This window comes from Mustela nigripes, chromosome 16 (genome assembly GCF_022355385.1).
Source record: "Mustela nigripes isolate SB6536 chromosome 16, MUSNIG.SB6536, whole genome shotgun sequence".
Classification (NCBI taxonomy): Eukaryota; Metazoa; Chordata; class Mammalia; order Carnivora; family Mustelidae; genus Mustela; species Mustela nigripes.
In genome coordinates, this window is record NC_081572.1 from 27,645,631 (window position 1) to 27,666,519 (window position 20,889).

Genomic DNA, 20,889 nt, shown 5'->3' on the forward strand with positions numbered 1-20,889 from the left:
AGAATTGACCCATAATTATAATAAAATGTAAAGAAGGTTGACTAAATTCTTCCTATCTCCTCAAATCCCTCCCATCCTTTATATTTCTGCTCAAGTTAATTTTTTTGAAATGCCTATATGATCACAGATTTAAATGTGTCCGTATCTATTATAGTTTCAATGATATTAAGCTCCTCAGCTTAGCAGAAAAGTCCATTTATGTTGAAGCCCTTGCTATTATTTCTAACTTAATTTTTTGTCACTTTCTTGCAGGCTTCATTTCAGACTTTTATTGCTTTATGCCAGTGCCTATTTACACATATCATCCCATCGACTAAGAATATCCTTCATTTCCTCTTTTTTTTTTTTTTTTTTTTTTTTTACCATTTAACTCCCACTTAAGTTTTAAGAAAGACTTCATTCCTTCAAGTCTAAATTCCTTTTTGTAAAAGCATTTTGTGTGTTCCACAGTTCAGTATGCTTTTTACAGTGTGCAAAACTGAATCATTGACTTACTACCTATATGTTTCATGGGGCCATGGGACCTTACATGTGAGAATATATCTCAGTCATAATTTTATCCTGAGTATTTAGAAAGGAATCAGACTATAGCTTGATTCTGGTCAGATCCTGACTGTCTTAGTTCTGTATAAGATATCTATTTCCATTTGAGTGTCTCATAGATACCTCTAACTCGATTTGTGCATAACTGAGATTTTCCTCCCTTATGAAACATTATTCTCTTTCTATATCCATTCTTTTTATAAATAACCACAGTATCCACTCAGTTTTCTAAGATGGAAACTTCGAAATTGTTCTTAACACTTCTCTGCCCTCACCATATCCTATGCCTTGCCAATCTGCCACATTTCATGTGTTCTCAAATGTCCAGTGTCAAAGTCTGTCCTGCTTTAGGGTCTGTTTAGGGTCAAAGTACTGCCACTGCTTTACGGTCTGTTTCTAGCAGATGGACTCAGAGTTACTAATACTTCTGGAGCTAGATTACCTTTCATTAGTCTTCTCCAACTGATATCCATTCTCCAACTGGATCTGCATCCAGATCCAACCTGAGGGATATTTCTAATTATCTGATTATGCCATGCTATATCCCCAGAAAATTCTGATGATCTACTTACCATCGTCTTTGGAAAAAAATTCAAATTGCTTATTATGGCTAGTGAGGACATTCGCCACATATTTACTTCTTTTTTTTCTTTTTTTAAAGATTTTATTTATTTATTTGATGGAGATCATAAGCAGGCAGAGAGACAGGCAGAGAGAGAGAGCACATTTACTTCTTTAAGTACATTTTTATGTACTTCAAGTATCAAAATATTATCCAGTCAAAAATGAGTTCCTTGTAGTTTCCCCCAAACGCCATGTATTCTTTCACTTCCAGATGTTTATCTGTGTTCATCTATCTGCCTGCAAGTCTTTCCCCTCCTCTCTCTGCTTCACTAATTAATGTCCTTTCTTCATATTCAGTTAGATATCACTCCCTTCTGGAAATCTTCCTTGGCCACGATGATGGTGGTAATCCCCATAGGAGTGGGCCGGAGACTACCTGCATTGGTTCAAAAACAAACATTCAAAAAAATTGTGAACAGTTGTTAAACTATTGGTAGCTTGAAATTGGCCATGGTGGAATTATTTACAACATGGAAATGAATAAATAGGACAAAATCACGTTTGTTTGTTTGTTTTTACAAAATCAGGTTTTTAATTCCACCCCCGAGAAGCACACATGCTTCACCACTTACCTTCATCCAAGCATTTTATACACTATATTGCAATTGTCTGCTCATTAGCTTGCCTTCCCATGAGTTGTAAGATACTTGAAGTTAAGGATAGTTTCTGTTTATTTTATTGCTGACATTTTGTTCATAGCAGATACAAATTATACATTGCTGCCCCCCAAAAAAATATTGCCCCGATCCAGTGCCAAGAGATATACCAATTATAATGGGTGTTAAGTGAAAAGAGCTCTGTAGACAAAAATCACAGAGGAATGAATTACTTTCTAATATGGCATTTCTCGAGCTTATCATTTTGTCCTAGTTTTAAGAGAACTTTATCGTAGAAAGCTGGGAGCATAAAAACAAGCTTTAGTGGAAAACAGCTTCAGTACTCCGTTACTAAGTCACTCAGAAATGAGAAAATGCAGTGCCATGTGTAGTCTTTACCTATGGGGTAATATAGTTGTTATTAGCAGAAAGGTATTACCTTCTTTTATGTTTCTAGACATCTTCCTAATTTCAGGTCATTATTAGGGGGATTAAAGTATAGTAAAGCCAACCATAATACTATGGGAGTTCAACAATCCATTTCATTAAGTGCAAGTTCATATATTAAAGGAGTAAACGAGGGTGCCTGGGTGGCTCAGTTCATTAAGCAACTGCCTTCGGCTCCGGTCATGATCCTGAGGTCCTGGAATTAAGTCCCACATTGGGTTCCCTGCTGGGCAGGGAGTCTGGCTCTCCTGCTGACCTCTCATGCTCTCTCACTCTCATTCTTTCTCTCTCTCTCTCAAATAAATAAATTAAATCTTAAAAAAAAAAAAAAAAAAGAAAAAGCAGGGGCAAATGAGTGACTGGGCTGAATTCACTATAGAAGACAAATGTATTTCCAAATGTATTTTATCTGAAGACTTACTATTGTGGGACTATATTCATAGGAAAGCAAATAAACTGTTAGACTGAAATAGATTATATTTTCCTTTCAGCCCAATGATGGTCTATTTAATTTATACCTTAAGAATCTGTTATTTAGGGGACGCCTGGGTGGCTCAGTTGGTTAAGCAGCTGCCTTCGGCTCAGGTCATGATCCCAGTGTCCTGGGATCGAGTCCCACATTGATCTCTACCTCTGCCTGCTTCTCCCTCTACCTCTGCCTGCCATTCTGTCTGCCTGTGCTCGCTCTCTCTCCCTCTCTCTGACAAATAAATAAAATCTAAAAAAAAAAAAAAAAAAAAGAATCTGTTATTTAGGGGTGCCCGGGTGGCTCATTGGGTTAAAGCCTCTGCCTTCGGCTCAGGTCATGATCTCAGGGTCCTTAGATCGAGCCCCACGTTGGGCTTTCTCTTCCGTGGGGAGCCTGCTTCCCCCTCTCTCTCTCTGCCTGCCTCTCTGCCTACTTGTGATCTCTCTGTCAAATAAATAAATAAAATCTTAAAAAAAAAAAGAATCTGTTATTTAGTAAGTGTGGAAAAACTTTGATGAGATATAATTTTTCATAGAAGAAAGAACCAATAGTTCAGCCTATAAGCTTAACAGTAACTATATATAAGAATGAGAGTAGGCCTTCAAATATCTTTTTATAATGTTCTCGATGTCAGTAAAACAGAACAAAGCATGATTAAAAAAAAAAAAAAAAACTATTATTTAGGATGCTATCTTAGCTTTATAGACCTAATCTTGGATATCAAGGAAGTGTACTGTGTTAGCTCCTACTAAGAATTTTAATATGTTTATTAGAGGGCTTCTAGTTATAAATGATTGGCATCTTATTCAAATAACTAAACAATGAAGAATACTAACTCAATTAAAAGAAGAAAAGTAGTTCAGTTTAGACATGGCCGTGTCTTAAGTCTTCAGATGGGAGGTTTGCTGTTACGACATACAGACCTAAGGAAAGGGGAGCATCTTTCTGGTTAGCTCTGGAGAAACAATTCAAATTCTGATTGCCATGATTTGAGTCATGTCACCATCTACGAATCAATCACTTTATCCAAGGAATGGCATACTTTTTCATTTGCCTGTGCTTGTGACTGGGTATATATGTGTCAAAACCTAGAACACATTTCTTTCTGTACATAAAATGTTTTAAAATCTCCACCAAACAAATTTTTTTAAAAAATACATAAATTTACAAATTAAAATCAAAGAATAATCCTAAATTCAACTTAAAAATATCCCCATTCTTCCAAAAGAGATCTACCTAAACCTGTCTATAGATACGACTTCCAGATCAGTATGTATAGGTTTTATCTTCTTCATTGTCAGAAAGAGGCTAAATGATAAAATCATTTGTGCCCAATATGTATGTCTGATGAACATGAAATGGAATAAGAATAACTTTGCTGGGGTGTCTGGGTGGCTCAGTGGGTTAAGCCGCTGCCTTCGGCTCAGGTCATGATCTCAGGGTCCTGGGATTGAGCCCCGCATCAGGCTCTCTGCTCCGCAGGGAGCCTGCTTCCATCTCTCTCTCTCTCTCTCTCTCTGCCTGCCTCTCTGCCTACTTGTGATCTCTGTCAAATAAATAAATAAATAAATAAATATCTTTAAAAAAAAAAAAAAAAGAACAACTTTGCTAAGATCTCTCATTAGAAAAAGGGGAAAAGTTGAAACAACATAAAACATTCACTGATCCATAACATATATAGCATTTCTTTCCGGAAAAGAAGAGTAAACACTTTTTCTTTACCAATAATGAGTTTTTAATCACCCAATGCATTTCCTTCATGTTCTTGAGAGGATAATTTTCCTCCTTGCCACATCTTTGTACAACTTTGGGGACCAGCATGGATTCTGGAGCTCATTTCCTTTCACTGAGAATTAAGGGCCCTGTGGAATATCTTGGGCATTGAGCAAATAGGTTATCATTATATCCACCACCTGAAAGCATTGTGGGCTAATAAGTAGATTTTTAAAATGGCCTGAAATCCTTGGGGTCCCTAGGTGGTTTAGTCGGTTAGGAATCCCACTCTTGGTTTTGTCTCAGGTCATAATCTCAGGGTTGTGTGATCAAGCCCGGTGTGGGCCTCTGCCATCAGTGCAGAATCTGCTTAAGACTGTCTCTCCCTCTGCTCCCCCTCCCCCGAAGCTCTCTCTTTCTGTAAAATCAATCAATCAGTCAATCCATGTATCCTTTTTTAAAAGTGTCCTCAAATCCAATGTCAACAGGTCATGAAAATGGTTTTCACCATTGTGGCTTTTGTTGCCTTGCACTGAACTGCAGTGTTCAGCCCAACTTTGCAGACTTTCAAAATAAAAGTCCTTGGCTTTTGAAACAGTAGTTTTAGGGGGCACCTGGGCGTCTCAGTCAGTTAAGTGTCTGCCTTCAGCTCACCTCATGAGCCCAGGGTCCTGGGATTGAATCCCGCTTTAGGCTCCCTGGTCAGCAGGGAGTCTGCTTCTTCCTCTGCCTCTCTCCCCTGCTGTGCACTCTCTCTCTCTCTCAGAAATAAATAAATAAAATCTTCTTAAAAAAAGAAACAGTAGTTTCAGGTATATATTACCTGGTATAGGAGGCCTTCTATGCTCCTTGAACCCAGGCTGCATCAAATACAGTGGCTCTTTAAATTGTGGATAATGGTTTAATTTAAATGGCAGGATACACCTAACAGAGTTTCTGGAAACCTACAAGTTCCATTTTTGTATCCTCTGCGTCTTCTAAATCTTTTCTCCCATTTTTATTAGCTTGGAAACAAAGATTTTTGTTTTTGTTTTGTTGCGTTTGTTGTTTTTTCAGTCCAGCAGTCTGTATGGTTTTATGACTTGCTCCATCTTGACTGCGGACTGAAGGAACATAGGACCTCTCCTAACAACACATGCTGTGTTTACTTGTTGCTTTCCAGCATGTCATCTGAGACTGTAACTTTCTCTTATTGGATGGGATTTTACAAAAGGACATTACAGAAAGACTCCAACATTCTGAAAGATTTTACCAAAGTCTCTTAACTCTCCAGTATTGATGGGTACCTGATATTTTTCCCAGAGACAGAGAACAATATTTTAACCATCACCTTAAATACAATAGTAACTGAGTCCAGAGCTCCTCACCACACTACCCTTTTTCAGGTTAGCCACTTCATTACTACAACTGTTAACTAGCAATAAATGACTTCCAGGCACTAATTACTTAATAAAGTAGGAGTCATTAAATTTACAGAATTTAACAGAAATTTATAGAAATGCAGCTCAATATAGTTAACAAAGTAAAACTTTATTAGATTATATAACTGTAAAGTCCTTTGGCAGATTTTCTTCAGGAATAGCAGAATCAAGGTTCTACCCCATTTCATCACTGGCTTCTGTTCTTCCCAGCATTGTCTTCATTTCTTGGGAATATTTCTTGTATAACTTATGATAAAGATGTACAAGTAGCTTATAGTTAATATACTTTCTGTGGCTTAAAATCCCAGCAAAAAGTGGGATGGTTTTCTCACTAATGTTAACCAAAATCCTAGTGATGAAGTTCTAGAACCTAGGTGAGGTTCTGTGGGCTGAGGTCCGGAGCCGATGACCAAGAAAGAATTCTTGAGACATCTTTGGTGCAAAATGGTGGTTTATTAAAGCACGGGGACAGGACCCGTGGGCAGGAAGAGCTGCTGCCTCGGGTTTGGAGGGATGGCAGGTTATATACCTTGCCTTTGGGGGGGGAGGTGTGAAGGGAAGGGAGATTCTTGGTGGGGTGTTACGATTCTGCTATCATTTACATTCCCTTCTACCTCAGCCTCCTCCAGTTTATGGTGGGGAGGGAGACATTAGGGCTTCAGGAACTGAGAGTTATTTGCCTCTGAAAATTTGTGCTATTGATAAGGTAACCTCCCTGTTTGTAGATCTCTAGGACATCTGTAGAGCAAGGGAAATTCCTGTTCTGCAGGATTGTGATCTCTGCAAGTTAATTATTTATCGTTTTATGGCAGTCAGGGGTGCCTGAAGAATGCTACACATATTACAAAGGGGAGCGGTTAGAGAGGGGGTGCAAGGTGCCAGCTTTTGCTCTGTCTTCAGCCAGCCTCCTGCTCCCTCATCACTAGGGCAGGTGTTAATTTATGGAGATGTTTGAACCATTACTCTTTTCAGAGAAATGGAATGTTCTGATTACCCAGCTGGAGGGCACAAATGAGGATTTACTCTCACTCTACTCAAAAACAAAGGTATTTTATAGGATTACTATGAAATTAAGGAGCATTGGTTTTTAAATAAAAGGTATATTGTTAAAAAGAATAAAAGTGGAAGGAAGGAAGGAACTTTATATCCAATAGATACTGAAACTAGAACACTGCATCAGCTTCAAGATTTTCATGTTCTTTGATGGAGAGCTAACCATCATGATAAGGGTCAGATGATGTTAATTGTAGAGAGGTAGACAAGGAGGCATAAAAGTTATGAAAGGAGAGAATATTGGATCATCTTAAAGGTAGCCTATGGATTACTATATTGATGATATAATGTCAGGGTAAAAGGGGTGCCTCGCTGAGGCTAGCAGATGGATACTATCATCTATATTTTCTTGTGATATGAATGAGTTTAAAAATCCATTCCTGTACCAATAATCTTATTTTTGCTAGCTATTAACTACAATCTACAGATTTTTGACATCTGGACCATAATATCTTAAAGAATAAAGAAAACAGGAATAATACAATATGCAAATAATTATGTAATGGGTTAAATTCCTTTCTTGAGGCATTTCTCATTTTTCAAACAGTATCTCTCTTGAGAGGTACACATGACTGAGTAATAAAATGAGAATCAATTGACAAACACTTGTCTCCATCAAAAACACTTCTTTCCTCCTCGGCTTCCTTCTCCACCAACAACCCCCCACCGCTAGCAACTTTGGTAGGTTTGCTCCTACACAAATATTCTACTTTTCATTTATAGTTTAAAGGAGGGAGTGGGCTTGAAAAAAGCAAAGAAAATAAAACAATATAACAAAAGCAGTTTTCAAAATTTCTAGAGGTTTAAAAACATGTAGATTATGTATTTATTGATATCCTTAGCTCAATATATAAAATTAGCAAGTGTCACCTCAGTGGTAATCATTTGTTTTTTAAAGATTTTACTTATTTATTTGACAGACAGAGATCACAAGTAGGCAGAGAGGCAGGCAGAAAGAGAGAGAGAGAGGAGGAAGCAGGCTCCCCGCTGAGCAGAGAGCCCGATGTGGGGCTGGATCCCAGGACTCTGAGATCATGACCTGAGCTGAAGGCAGAGGCTTTAACCCACTGAGCCACCCAGGTGCCCCAGTGGTAATCATTTCTAAGGTTTTTTTCTATCACCGAGTTACTGCAATCCTAATCTGTAGTCATATTCCTTAACTTCTTATTTTCCTCTTTCTCCACAAAAAATTAATATTGGATTAAATACTACATTTCCTAAGAGAGAGCTACTTCATATGTTAATCTTTTAATGAATATTATACTGTTTTCTTACTTCTGACTTATAAATTCTTTGGATTAGGTAAGCTTGACACACACCTAACTTTAACCCATTGTCTAATTACTTTTTGTATGAGCATAAAAATAATTTATGCCCTTGCAAAAATGAGAACTAAATAAAATAAAGATATAAATAAAGATAATCTATAAATATAAATTCTAGTCCAAAAGCTGGCAGAATTGAGACACAAGAAGAATCAAGTGTTTCCATTCCAGTCTCATGACTGGAAAAAGACCAATGTTCTAGCTCAAGGCAGGCAGTCAGGAGGAGTGCCCATCTTATTCAGAGGAGGATCAGCCTTTTTTTATTTTTATTTTTTCAGAACTTCAACTGATTGAATGAGGGCCACTCACATTAAGGAGAGCAATCTGCTTTACACAGTCCACCAATTCAAATGTTAATCTCATCAAATACACCTAGAATAGTGTTGACCAAAATATCTGGGTACCCATTTTCCAGTCAAATTAACACACAAATTAATCATCAAAGGAGTAGAAATGGCATGCTTACTTTTTGACAATGGACAGTTTAGTGTGGTTTTACTTCTGATAATTTCTAACTCCAGAAATGGCCTCTGAAGCATAGGTCATTTCCTTGGGAATTAATTGCTATACTAGGGTTAATGGCCCACAGCAATGAACTTTCTGAGACAGCCATTAATCTGCCTTGATTATTATTGCTTAATTACTAACTAAAGTCTCCTCCTCCATATATAAGCTGAGTATCTCAGCTCAAGATCTGCCATTTTAAAATGTCCGTTCATGATTCTTTTGGGCATATTAGAAACTAATGTTGAAAACAGAAGGTAAATTAAGATAATCACAAGCACAATAACTGATTTTATATTCTAAAATAAACATCACTTTATTATTTTATTTCACTAATGGTATTAACATTGATATCATTCATATTTAAAAAGTAATTTAAAAAAAGCAATTTTAATATGTTATTTACTATCCAGGCATTTTGGAGATTATATTGTTTCAGTGATGATTTTCTTTCTGCATTTTTATATGTAGGTATAATATCTAACATGAAAAGTTAGTAGTATGGCATAATGTTATTTCAACGTATCTCACACTTATTTTATATACTATTAATGGTGCATTTCAGTCATAAAAATTTAAGCTTAAATTGTTTATATTAGAATTTCACATCAAAAACTAATGATGTACTATATGCTGGCTAATTGAATATAATAAAAAATAAAGTAATTCTTTAAAAAATTAAAAAATAAACACTAAAACAAAAAAAGCAAAAAAAATTTAAGCTTAAATTGTTTATATTAGAATTCCGCATCAAAAACTGCTGGCTAATTGAATATAATAAAAAAAGTAATTCTTTAAAAAATTTAAAAATAAACACTAAAGCAAAAAAAAAAAAAAAAGTTTTTCACATTAAATTTAGTTGCCCAAAATTCTAAATTAAAATGAGACTGCAAAATCTTCTCCAAAGAAATAAAGTCATAAAGGTAGACCTCTCAGCATAAATGCTGGGACCTAGAGAAGAGAATCTTCAAAAGTAAAAGCAACATGTATATGCTATCTCTCCCTGGGATGAGAGCTTTCTTTCATCATTTAATTCTCATTTCAATCCATTAAATTAGTTTCTGCTGTTTATACCTTAAATAGTAGAAACTGAGACTCACTTAAGTTAAATGATTTACTCCAACTCCCGTAGTTAGTGGTAAAGCAAAAATTTTAAATTGTCTCTGATTCCAAATCATTTGCACTTTGGATTTAGGAATTAGGGATGGGGGGCAGAGGGAACTTTTTAGCAATCCTCCATTTTATTGAACAGAATTATAAAATGTATAATGTATAATGACATTCAAATGTATAATAAAAAATATATCCATGCCTTCTTTCACATGCCCTATTTGTCCTCTAAAGGCAACTTCTGCCAATTATATGAACTGCTCCTTATATTTAGCTCTGTTATTTCCAGCTAATACATTTGTATAAGCATGCTTACTACCTTGATTTTATTAATAATTTATTGATGCCTATTAAGAAATAGGAAGCATTATCACATGAACCACTTCTGTTTCCCCTCTCCCCCCAAAGTATTCTTATATTAAATCAGTATATAGTATGTACATTATTTTTGAGTATGCAAATATTTTTTTCATTTCTGTGCCAACCTGTGTCCCTGTTAACATTAAATTACATACAATAAACAACTTTTTTTTTTTTCCTGGAGTTATTAGTTGTTTCCGTTTTTTTGTGTTTTGTTTGTTTGTTGTTTGTTTTTAAGATTTCATTTATTTATGTGACAGGCAGAGAGGCAGGCAGAGAGAGGAGGACGAGCAGAGAGCCTGATACCTGGGGTCGTGACCTGAGCTTAACCCACTGAGCCACGCAGGCGCCCCGAGTTGTTTCAGTTTTAATTTGCTCAGTTTTCAGTGTACTTATCAGTAATTCTTTCCAAGTCCTCTCATAGAATCCCAATGCCATTTTCTAAATGTTGAAATATATCAGATAATGTTATTGTTCCAAAGACAACCTATATATCTTCAGGGGTTCTACATCCTCCTGCTTGAAACTTAACTGGTTGCTCCTTAGGCTGTATATACAGTCTCAGTGTAATATGAGACTCTGTTTAACATTATCTTTGTGATTCTTTTCACCTCTTTCTGCTATTGGATTTCTTATTTTCTGGATGTGTTAGCTTCCTCTTTACAAGTGGTAAACTTTTTTTCAGGTTTTACATTCGTGAAAATGTTTATCTTGATTGATAATCTAGCTGGATATAGAATTATGCTAAAAAAAAAAAAAATTCTTCAGAACTCTAAAGGCATGGTTCATTTCTTGTGAGGTTGCATGCTGCTTATGAGAGGACCAGTACAATTTTGATTCAGGTTTTCATATATGTGTAAGCTTTCTTTATTTCATTTAAAAATGCTCTGACATTGAGAACTTTAGGTGTTCTCTATTTCTTCTGTTCTAAAATTTCAGTATGGTGTGCTTTCTTGTGGTTCTTTTTTCATTTGCTGTTCTTTGCAGTGAGACCTTACAATATGCAAACTCAGATCCTTCAGTCCTTAGAAATATGCTTACATTATCTTTCTTAAATTCCTTCTTTGTTTAATCCTCTTTGTCTTTCTGAAATTATATTTAATGAATTTTGACCTCATTGTTTCTTTAGTTTTCTTTTTTCACCTATGTCCATTTGTGATACGGTATACTGTGCTTTATAGTAAGAAGTATATTATTTTGTCTTGGTCTTTGTTTCTGGCACAAGAGCTCCTGAAACCCCTGGAATTTTCTAAGTGATGAGAACTGTGAAAGTATCTTTTGTTATGTGAATGAGGTGGCTGTTGAGCTTTTTGTTTGTTTATTTATGTTCAGTTAGCCAGCATATAGTACATCATTAGTTTTTTTTTTTTTTAAAGATTTTATTTATTTATTTGACAGGCAGAGATCACAAGTAGGCAGAGAGGCATGCAGAGAGAGAGAGAGAGAGGAGGAAGCAGTCTCCCCGCTGAGCAGAGAGCCCAATGTGGGACTCCATCCCAGGACCCTGAGATCATGACCTGAGCCGAAGGCAGAGGCTCAACCCACTGAGCCACCCAGGCGCCCCATCATTAGTTTTTGAGGTAGTGTTCAGTGATTCACTAGTTGGGTATAACACCCAGTGCTCACCACAGCATGTTCCCTCCTTACTACCTATCACCCTGTTACCCTATCCCCCTATCCTCCTCCTCTCTGGTTTGTTTCTGGAGTCCATAGTCTCTCACGATTCATCTCCCTCTATGATTCCTCCCCTTCAGTTTCCCTGCCTTCCCCTATGGCCGTCCGTACTATTGCTTATGTTCCACATATGAGTGAAACCATATGATAACCGTCTTTCTCTGCTTGACTTACTTCACTTAGTGTAGTCCTCTTCAGTTGCATCCATGTCTTTGCAAATGGTGAGTATTCATCCTCTCTCATGGCTGAATCATATTCCATTGACTTTTGGACTGTAGGTACAGATGAGGCCAGTTGCCAGGGAGCCTACCATGTGATTAGAGGGTTGGGACTTTCAATCCCATCTCACCCAATTTCCAGGGAGAGGCAAGGATCTGGAGGTTGAATCAATTGCCAGTAGCCAGTGATTTAATCAATCGTGTCTATGCACTGAAGCCTCCTTAAAAGCCCCCAAAGGACTGAGTTTGGAGAGCTTCTGGACTGGTGAATGTGTAGTGGTGTAGGGGAATGGTGGACCAGGAGAGGAATTGGAAGCTCTGTGCCCTTTCCACATGCCTTTCCTGTGTATCTCTTTCATCTGGATGTTCATCTGTATTCTTTACATTTCATTGTATAATAAACTGGCAAATGTAAGTAAACTATTTTTCTGAATTCTGTGAGCTACTCTAGTAAGTTAATTGAACCTGAGGCAAGGGACCATGGGAGCCTCAATTTGTAGACAAATCCAAATCAGATAGAAGTTATGGGTAACCTGAGGATGTACTGTTTGTGACTAGTATCTGAGTAGGGGGCAATCTTGTGGAACTAAGACAGGGAAACTGAAGGGACCCCGTTTAAAAAGTTGTGGGTTTTTTTGTTTTGTTTTGTTTTGCTCCTTTTCCAGTTTCTCTTCTTGCTGGGACCTGTACCATTGTCTGAATTTGCACATGCCTTGTAATGGAAATAGCATATGTCCTAGTAAGGGACAAAGAGATTATGATATCTTTGGAGACTTCTAGCACTATAGATAACATCTAAGGAGTGACATGGTGGGGTCCTTATAAATGTTCTCCAAGACCACTGATTCCAAACATCTTGATCCAAGACTCGCTTCAGGGAATGCATGACTTATGAAGGACACCTGGGCCTTGCCCTTGTTAGGGCCAGTTCCTGGATGGCTAAAAGGACACATACACAAGACCACAATTGCCAGTAAAAATCCCAGATACCAAGCAAAGAAAAGATTCATGTGTTTTTTTTTTTCCAAGTCCCTTCGACACCCTCTACCTCTCTCTATGTATATATATATCTGTATATATATACATACATATACATGTATGTCCCTTCAACACCCTCTACATCTCTCTATGTATATATATACAGATATATATATATATATATATATATATACACATATACATGTATACACACACACACACACACACACAGAGGGAGAGAGATCTTCAGTAATTCAGTGAATTGCTTTTACTTCTTGTTGGTTCACATTTGATCTCCATACTGTTGTGAAGCCAAGGACCCTCTTGGCTAACCTATGGAACCCCTCTCTGGCTTGTCAGACCCAGCCTGCCTGTATCAAAACTAGGCCCTTAACCTCGGGGATCTGATACTGTCTCCATGTAGATAGTGTTAGATGGAATTAAATTCTAGGACACTAACTGGTATGCTAAGTATTGCTTGTTGAAGGTGTATGAACCCCACCCCCACACACACATTTTGGAATTGGGTCCCAGAATTGTAAAGACTACTTCATTGACTTGTCTTAGCTTATTTTTTAACTTTTTTAAAAGCATTTTTAAAACATTTACTGATTTTTTATGTCTTCTATTAAGGATTTTATTGTCCATTTTTAATTCATTATTTTCAAGTTAAATTCACTGGTTTATAAATTACATTCATTGAAATTTATACCCTTTAAATGTAGAGTTGTATGAGTTTATGAAATAATGGAGCAGACACTACCACAATCAAAGTATAAGGCATTATCATCATGCAAAAAGCTCTCTTATGCCCCATTGTTGATCAATCTCTTTTAGCCACCCACTGATATGATTTTGGTTTCTGTATTTTTGCCTTTTCCAGAATGTTACATAAATGGAATCAAATTACAGCCAATATTTTGTGTGTTGCATTGGTCAATAGCAAAATGGTTTGAGATTCATTTATGCAATTGAATTCATTAAGAGTTTATACCTTCTCAATGCTGAGGAGCATTATATTCCTGGTTATACAATAATTTTATAATTTACCCATTAGTTGATAGACCTTGAGTTGTTTCTTATAAACAACAAATGGACATTCACATTCAAATCAAGTTTTTCTGTATGAAAATGTGTTTTGTTACTCTTGAGCAAGTGCCTTAGAAAAGGTATTATTGGGTTGTATGACAAATATATGTTTAACCCTCAAGACACTGCCAAAAGCTTGTCCAAAGAACCTGTATTATTTTGCATTCTCACCAGCATTGTATGAGATTTACAAGGGCTCTTCTCTACATCCTTGCCAGTACTTGATGTTTTTTTACTTTTTGTTAGAAACCTCTGCAGGCACTTGAGTTTCAACTTCCACTCTTCCATTCACTTTCAACCTTTCAAAAACGTGTTCAGACTTTTCCTTTCAGAAAGATAAAATATATGTACTTTCCTCTATTCCTTCCACTAAGAACAGCCTAAAACATTGACATTATATATATATATATATATATATATATATATATATACAGCAAATGTTAAGAAAACCCCAAGAGGTGGAGAGAAGGTAGGCGGATGGGCTAGGGACCTTGGGCCCAAGGAACTACTCTGTGCAGTCCCTGGGTTTTTTGGGTTTTGGGTTTGTTTGTTTGTTTGTTTGGTCCTTTGTACTGGAGCGTGGAGCTGAAGAAGTCATATAACTAGAAACACCCACAGGCATGATAAAAAGTCTGTTCTCTCCAGCCAAAGGATCAAGAAAGTGACAGCCTGGTAAAAACAGGGAAGTTTTAGACAGTAACTTCTCTACTCTAGGCAGTCATCACAGAAAAATTATGAACCTATCCCCACCCATGCCACCAAAACCCAAGTAGGGGAGCTTAGACTTACACCAATACTAGAATGTAATAAAGCTCCTTACTATCTTCACTGGGATGGTTACAGAAAAACACAGAAGGAGCTGGGATTTTCATCCTGTTGTCCAGCAATAAGCCATCCATACCCTGGTGTCATTGGAGACCCTGACCTTCCGCCCCCCACCCAATAGTAAGAAGGTCGGTGGTACAAAAGGAGGTCCAACAGAGGATCTAGATTTTCACTACCACCCAGTAGTACTGAGAAAACTCTCACCACAGTGTCCATGGGACCATGAAGTGAGCCAGAACTCCCACTTCTACACAAACATAACAAAAAATATCCCAACTTCAGGTGTCAATGGAAGCCCAGTAAGGAATGCAGACTTTGACTTCACCTGGTAGTAATATTTTAATGCCTGCCCTGTATGTCCCTGATCTGGCCTTATATTATGTGATTTATACTCTATTTCTAATGCATTAATTTGCTCTGGTATAGTTTATTAGGAACAAGTTATTTTTTTAACAATAGCTATCACTTACCTTATTCTTAATATTTTCTTTTTACATACAGTTCCAAATTTTTGTGTCTTCCTTAATTCCTTGAAAAGTATAGCTACTGTTGAAAATTTTTCTTTTTCTATTTCCTAGTGTGTATGTGTGTGTATGTATGTGTATACACACACACACACACACACATGCACACGCACACACACACATATATATATATTCCAGATTTGATTCTCTTTTTCTTTCCTTTTTATTTTGCCATTTCCATCTTTCCTTACTCTTATTATTTGATCGAGTATTTTTGTATTGTTGCCCTGCCATATCTTCTTAGGCTGTTTATTAATTAAATAGGCTGCTTCATCTGTATCTTACATTTGGCCAAATGTATTTTGAGTATGCTATTTTTAGCTCCCTTCAAACATCAGGTGAGCTCTGTGTTTGGGGTTTTGCATCAGAGCTTCAGATCAAGAATTGAAGATTAGGCTCCGTTTTATATTCTATATTCCAATTTTCTATTAACTCTTGATGGTGGTAAGAGGGCATTAAGGGTTTTATAGCCAGTGAATATTTTTCACTGCTCTCTCACATTTTCAATTTCATACTGCCTTGTTAGAATGATATAAAGTATTGTGGCCAGTGAGGATGGGAGAGCTTTGATTCATATGGTTACCCTAGTTTCATGTGGTTCTTTTTTTTTTTTCCTCCCAAAGATCTGTTTATCTTTTTTTTTTTTTTTTTTTCTTATTTTTTAGAGAAAGAGTGTGGGGAGGGCAGAGGGACTGGGGGAGAGAGAGAATCTTAAGCACACTCCCTGCTGAGTACAAAGCCCCATATTGGGTCTCCATCCCACACTCCTGATAATCATGCTCTGAGCTGAAATCAAGAGTCCGATGCTCAACTGACTGAGCCACCAGATGCCACTATGCTGGTTTCATATGGTTCTAATATTTGAGTTCACAGAGCACATCCATTTCTATTTCCTTCTAAGCCAGTGTAACAGGGGACCCATGTCATCCCTTCTTGTGTCATTCACAGTGAGTAGATGGCCTTCATTTGGGATACTGTGCTTGCCCCTTTCATTTGGGAAACTATGTTGCCCCTATGTTTGGGATATTATATTATTATATACCTGTAGGCATTCACATTTGCTTTACATTTTATTTTTTCTTACGTCTAACAAAATATTTGATTATTAATTATTTAATTATTGGGGATAATTGGTATTGCCACCTTTCTCCCTGTCAGAAGGAAACTGACAAATTCTATTAATGATGTCAGTTTTTAGCAAGTCACATTAATGAAGAAGTGTATTCTATTTCCTTTTGTTTATTTTCCAACCTCACTTCCTTCCCATCTGGCCCACCGCTGCTTCACTATCCCTTCCTCTCAGACCAGTCATCAAAGTCCCTTCTTAAATTAGTCAAATTTCTCTTAATTCCTCGCTTCTCATTCTCCCCACAATGCTGAAGTCTAGTGGTGAGTGGTGAGGGTCCCAGTAGAAGGTGGTGGTACTGTACTGGTAGAGGAAGGCATTCCTGTCGATTACTGCTGCCTGCTTTCAATTTTGATCTGCTCATTCTTTTGCTACTAAGCAGTACTTTTCAAGATTTGTGATACAAAATTTGGTTCTTTCATAAGCTTGAATGCTATTAGTTTTTTTGTTGATATTTTTATTATTTTTAAATTTCCTTTAGATGTATGGTAAGGTAGGTTCTGTGAATTTCTTAATATTAATTATTTTTATTTATTTTTAAATTTTAAATTAAAAAATTTTTTTTCTTAGGAAAGTTTAATAAAATTAATAAATTCCTAGCAAGAAGTAGAGAAAGTGCAAATTATCCATACCAGGTATAAAAGAGGGAACACTGTTACAGCAACTACATATCTCAAAATGACAGCGTTATGGACAAATTTATACCAACACATTTGACAGTTTAGGTAGAATGGACAAATTCTTTGAAAAATACAATGTAACGAAACTAATGCAAGAAGAAACAAAATCTGAATAGTGGCATATCTAGCAAATAAATGGAAATTATTACTGAATGTGTCCCCACAAAAAGATTTTATTTATTTGAAAGAGAGAGAGAGAAAGAGAGAGGGAGAGACACCTGGAGGGGAGGCCAAGGGCAGAGGGAGAGCAGCTAAAAGACTCCCCATGATAAGGGAGCCCAATGCAGGGCTCAATCCCAGGACGCTGAGATCATGCCCAGAACCGAAGTCAGAGGCTAAACCGATTGAGCCACCCAGGCACCCCTAGGTTCTGTGAATTTTTATTTAACCCTCAGTCTTTCAACCACCAATATTTTGTCAACAACTTACTTACGATTTTGGCTGCCCTTATGGTAGTGATAGAACTTGAGTTGATTAAGATAGTTCACTCAGGTGTCCTTTTAGTAAGGGCAACAATGGTAACCCAGGTTGCAATTTCAAGCCCTGTGTATAGCTACTACCCTAATTCTTGACAGTATTCTTAGAAATGATCACTTTTATTAGGAGTGATTGGTGACTAAGGACAGACACTTGACTGAACCCATCATTCAAATGTAAAGCCAGCTCCAAGTTCAACTCCTATCAATGGCAGTTGAGTTGCAAATGACCCACATAAAGGATCTACATAAAGGATCCATTGTTTTTAAGCTGCCAGTGTTGACCAGGAACTATTTGACCTGTTGGTGATAGTCCCATGTTTGTTTGGTTCTTAACATCAAGACAAGTGATACAAGTGGACACTCATGCGTGCACACAGCCCTAATACAGAAATCTTAGCTTTTCAAGCAATTTGTCATGACTTTCAAAGAAGTGACTAACGGTCAATTTCTAGAACACATAAGGATCTTTTTGGCATTTTCCATCTGTGAAAAAGTCACAAATACCAAACTATGACCAAAAGACAAATAAATTAATAAATTACTTGCTGTTCATTTACATTCTAGGTTTGTCATGGAAGCGAATGGCCACTGAGAACTCATGTCAAAGTCCCAGGCATGTCTCTCATACCTTGGAATAATTTTATTTCATTTGAAATGCTTCTTCTACCTAGGAAAAATGTTGTCATGTCTAGAGTCCTCTGGTAGAAGAAAGAAGGATCCAACTTTTCCAGAAGTTCAGGAAATATGAAAGCATGTGTCAAACAACAAATATGTAGAAACATATTTCACATTTCAGTCACTCAAAGTACATGTCCTTCAACCAGATTTTCTCTTCTTTACTTGTCTGCATTTGGTGGCATTTGGAACATTAACCTTCAGACTGCAGTTTCCTTATTCTGCTTTCTCCTTTCCTAGCTAGGATTAATTTTAATCAGATGGTAATTAAAATAGGTGCTGCATAACCAACTCACATTTCTGCAGGTAATTAAAGCTTCTAGATTCATGCATTTTCCCCCTCCCAGCTCTGTTAGAAGCAGTGGCAGATAATTTGTATTTTTCCTTCCAGCACAATTCTTATTGCAGTAATGTCTCAAGTTCTAATAAATCTCTTGCAAATAACTTGTTGAGGCTTTGTAATATAAGACAGAAATTATCAATTGTTCATTTGTTCTTCCTATTCTTAAAAAATGTATATAATTCTCAATTGTATGCTGTTCATTCTAAAAACTATAACCTGCCATTGTTTCATTATGAAATAGTTGGGAGTTGTGTCTCAGAAAACCCTAGAACAAACCCTAGAGTAAAGATGGCCAACATTTTTATTTCTATTTTCATCCTTACTTCTTTCTCTGTCACAGTTACTGAGCATGATACAAAGGATTTTCAAGAAAGATTTCTCCATATGGAGAAAAAAAGATAGCCTTGGGAATGTGCTTACATTTCTTGCTCATTTACCAATTCCCATGTTGTAAAAACAGACCATCCACTTACCCATGGTGAATATCTTTTTTTTATGAAACATTTGCCCACCATCATTACTTTTTTCAAAAAATTTTACTTATTTATTTGAGAGAGAGCTTGAGAGGGGAGGTCAGAGGGAGAAGCAGACTCCCCATGGAGCTGAGAGCCCAATGTAGGACTCGATCCTAGGACTCCAGGATCATGATCTGAGCCAAAGGCAGTCGTTAACCAACTGAACCACCCAAGTGCCCCTACCATCATTATTTTTAAGATTTCTACATGCACGGGGCACCTGGGTGGCTCAGTGGGTTAAAGCCTCTGCCTTCAGCTCGGGTCATGATCTCGGGGTCCTGGGATCGAGCCCCGCGTCGGGCTCTCTGCTCAGCGGGCGGGGGGGTGGGGGAACCTGCTTGCCTTCCACTCTCTCTCTGCCTGCCTTTCTGCCTGCTTGTGATTTCTGTCAAATAAATAAAATTTTTAAAAAAAGATTTCTACATGCACTCGTTAGATAAGATGCAGCATCCACAATGGAACTGCTGTAATCCATGATTTAAAAAAAAAAACAAAAAACACAAACTCTTCCTTCCAGACAGGATGCCATGTTTCTCCCAGCTGCTGGTATGTCTATGGCTTCCATCCTGGAGCTGCCTGAATGTCCCTGGCAGTCCCCAGCTTGGAGCACGGGATCACTTGCCAGGGGCATGACCAACAAACAGCAGTCCACCAAAGCCTCACTCCTTGGGACAGGGTTGCCTGTTAGCTATTGCCAAAGTCTCTGGTGAGCGGCTCACTATGCATCTGGTGGTTATGAAATCTCATTTCATTACACTACTAATTTACAGGGAATGAAATTATAAACAAGGTGATTACTGAGCGTAATTTATGGTCCATGTAATTATATAGCTGTCAAAGTAGTGCTGGCAGTGGAATTGCGCAGAAGAGGGCTGCACTTTTGCCTGGTCTACTGAGTTTGTTAATTGTCCACAGCTGAAAATATTTTTTTGTACTGCAAGATCAGCAACCTTCAGTATAGAGAGCCCAGCTAGAGCTGGTTATAATTACCTGCCTGACTGGAAATGTTGGCTGTTGGCTTGGAAGACCTTCAGGTGATGGAAAATTATCCTCTAGCCTTTTGGTCAATGGAGAAGAACACGTCCACCTTCCTGGGGGGAGGGAAAAGACATAATGAAATAGTAGCAAGTAATAAAATACAGAGCCAAAGTATTCTATCTGTAAATATCTTATACCTGTTATACAGACTCATACTTAGATGCACACAATAAAAGTAATAGTGGTAGAAACGTAACTTAGTATTGCTATAATGAAAAATAAACAGAAAACATCTACTTTTGCCCTTTCTCAATAAATTAGACTTTTAATTATGGCTTTGCTAAGCACAACCCAGCATGTAGGGCTTGTGAGGGAAACCGTATCTGCGAATAATCAGAAGGGGGTGAAACACTCCAGGCTACCTTCACCTCTTGCCAAAATCGGTGAAAAACAAAGCACAGAGTGGGCCATTAAACCAAAGTCTTTGTTTACACAGCTACAGTCTGATTTGATAGGCTTGCAATCCTACCCACCCACAGAAGCACTAGTTGTTTTGCAATCTTCATTTTGTAGATGCTACCTGGAAAGCCTAGACAAGTGTTTTTATTTACCTGAATAGC

The 20,889-nt window shown here is 37.3% G+C and overlaps 1 long non-coding RNA gene across 1 annotated transcript; it reads right to left on the bottom strand.

Annotated features, from left to right (window-relative positions):
• Positions 1–1,229: 1,229 nt before the first annotated feature.
• LOC132004013 (uncharacterized) lies at positions 1,230–20,679 on the bottom strand. Its single transcript, XR_009400405.1, has 3 exons — positions 20,467–20,679; positions 20,282–20,382; positions 1,230–1,543 (listed from the first exon to the last, which is right to left on the bottom strand). It is a non-coding gene; the product is annotated as an uncharacterized LOC132004013 (long non-coding RNA).
• Between the last annotated feature and the right edge of the window lie 210 nt (positions 20,680–20,889).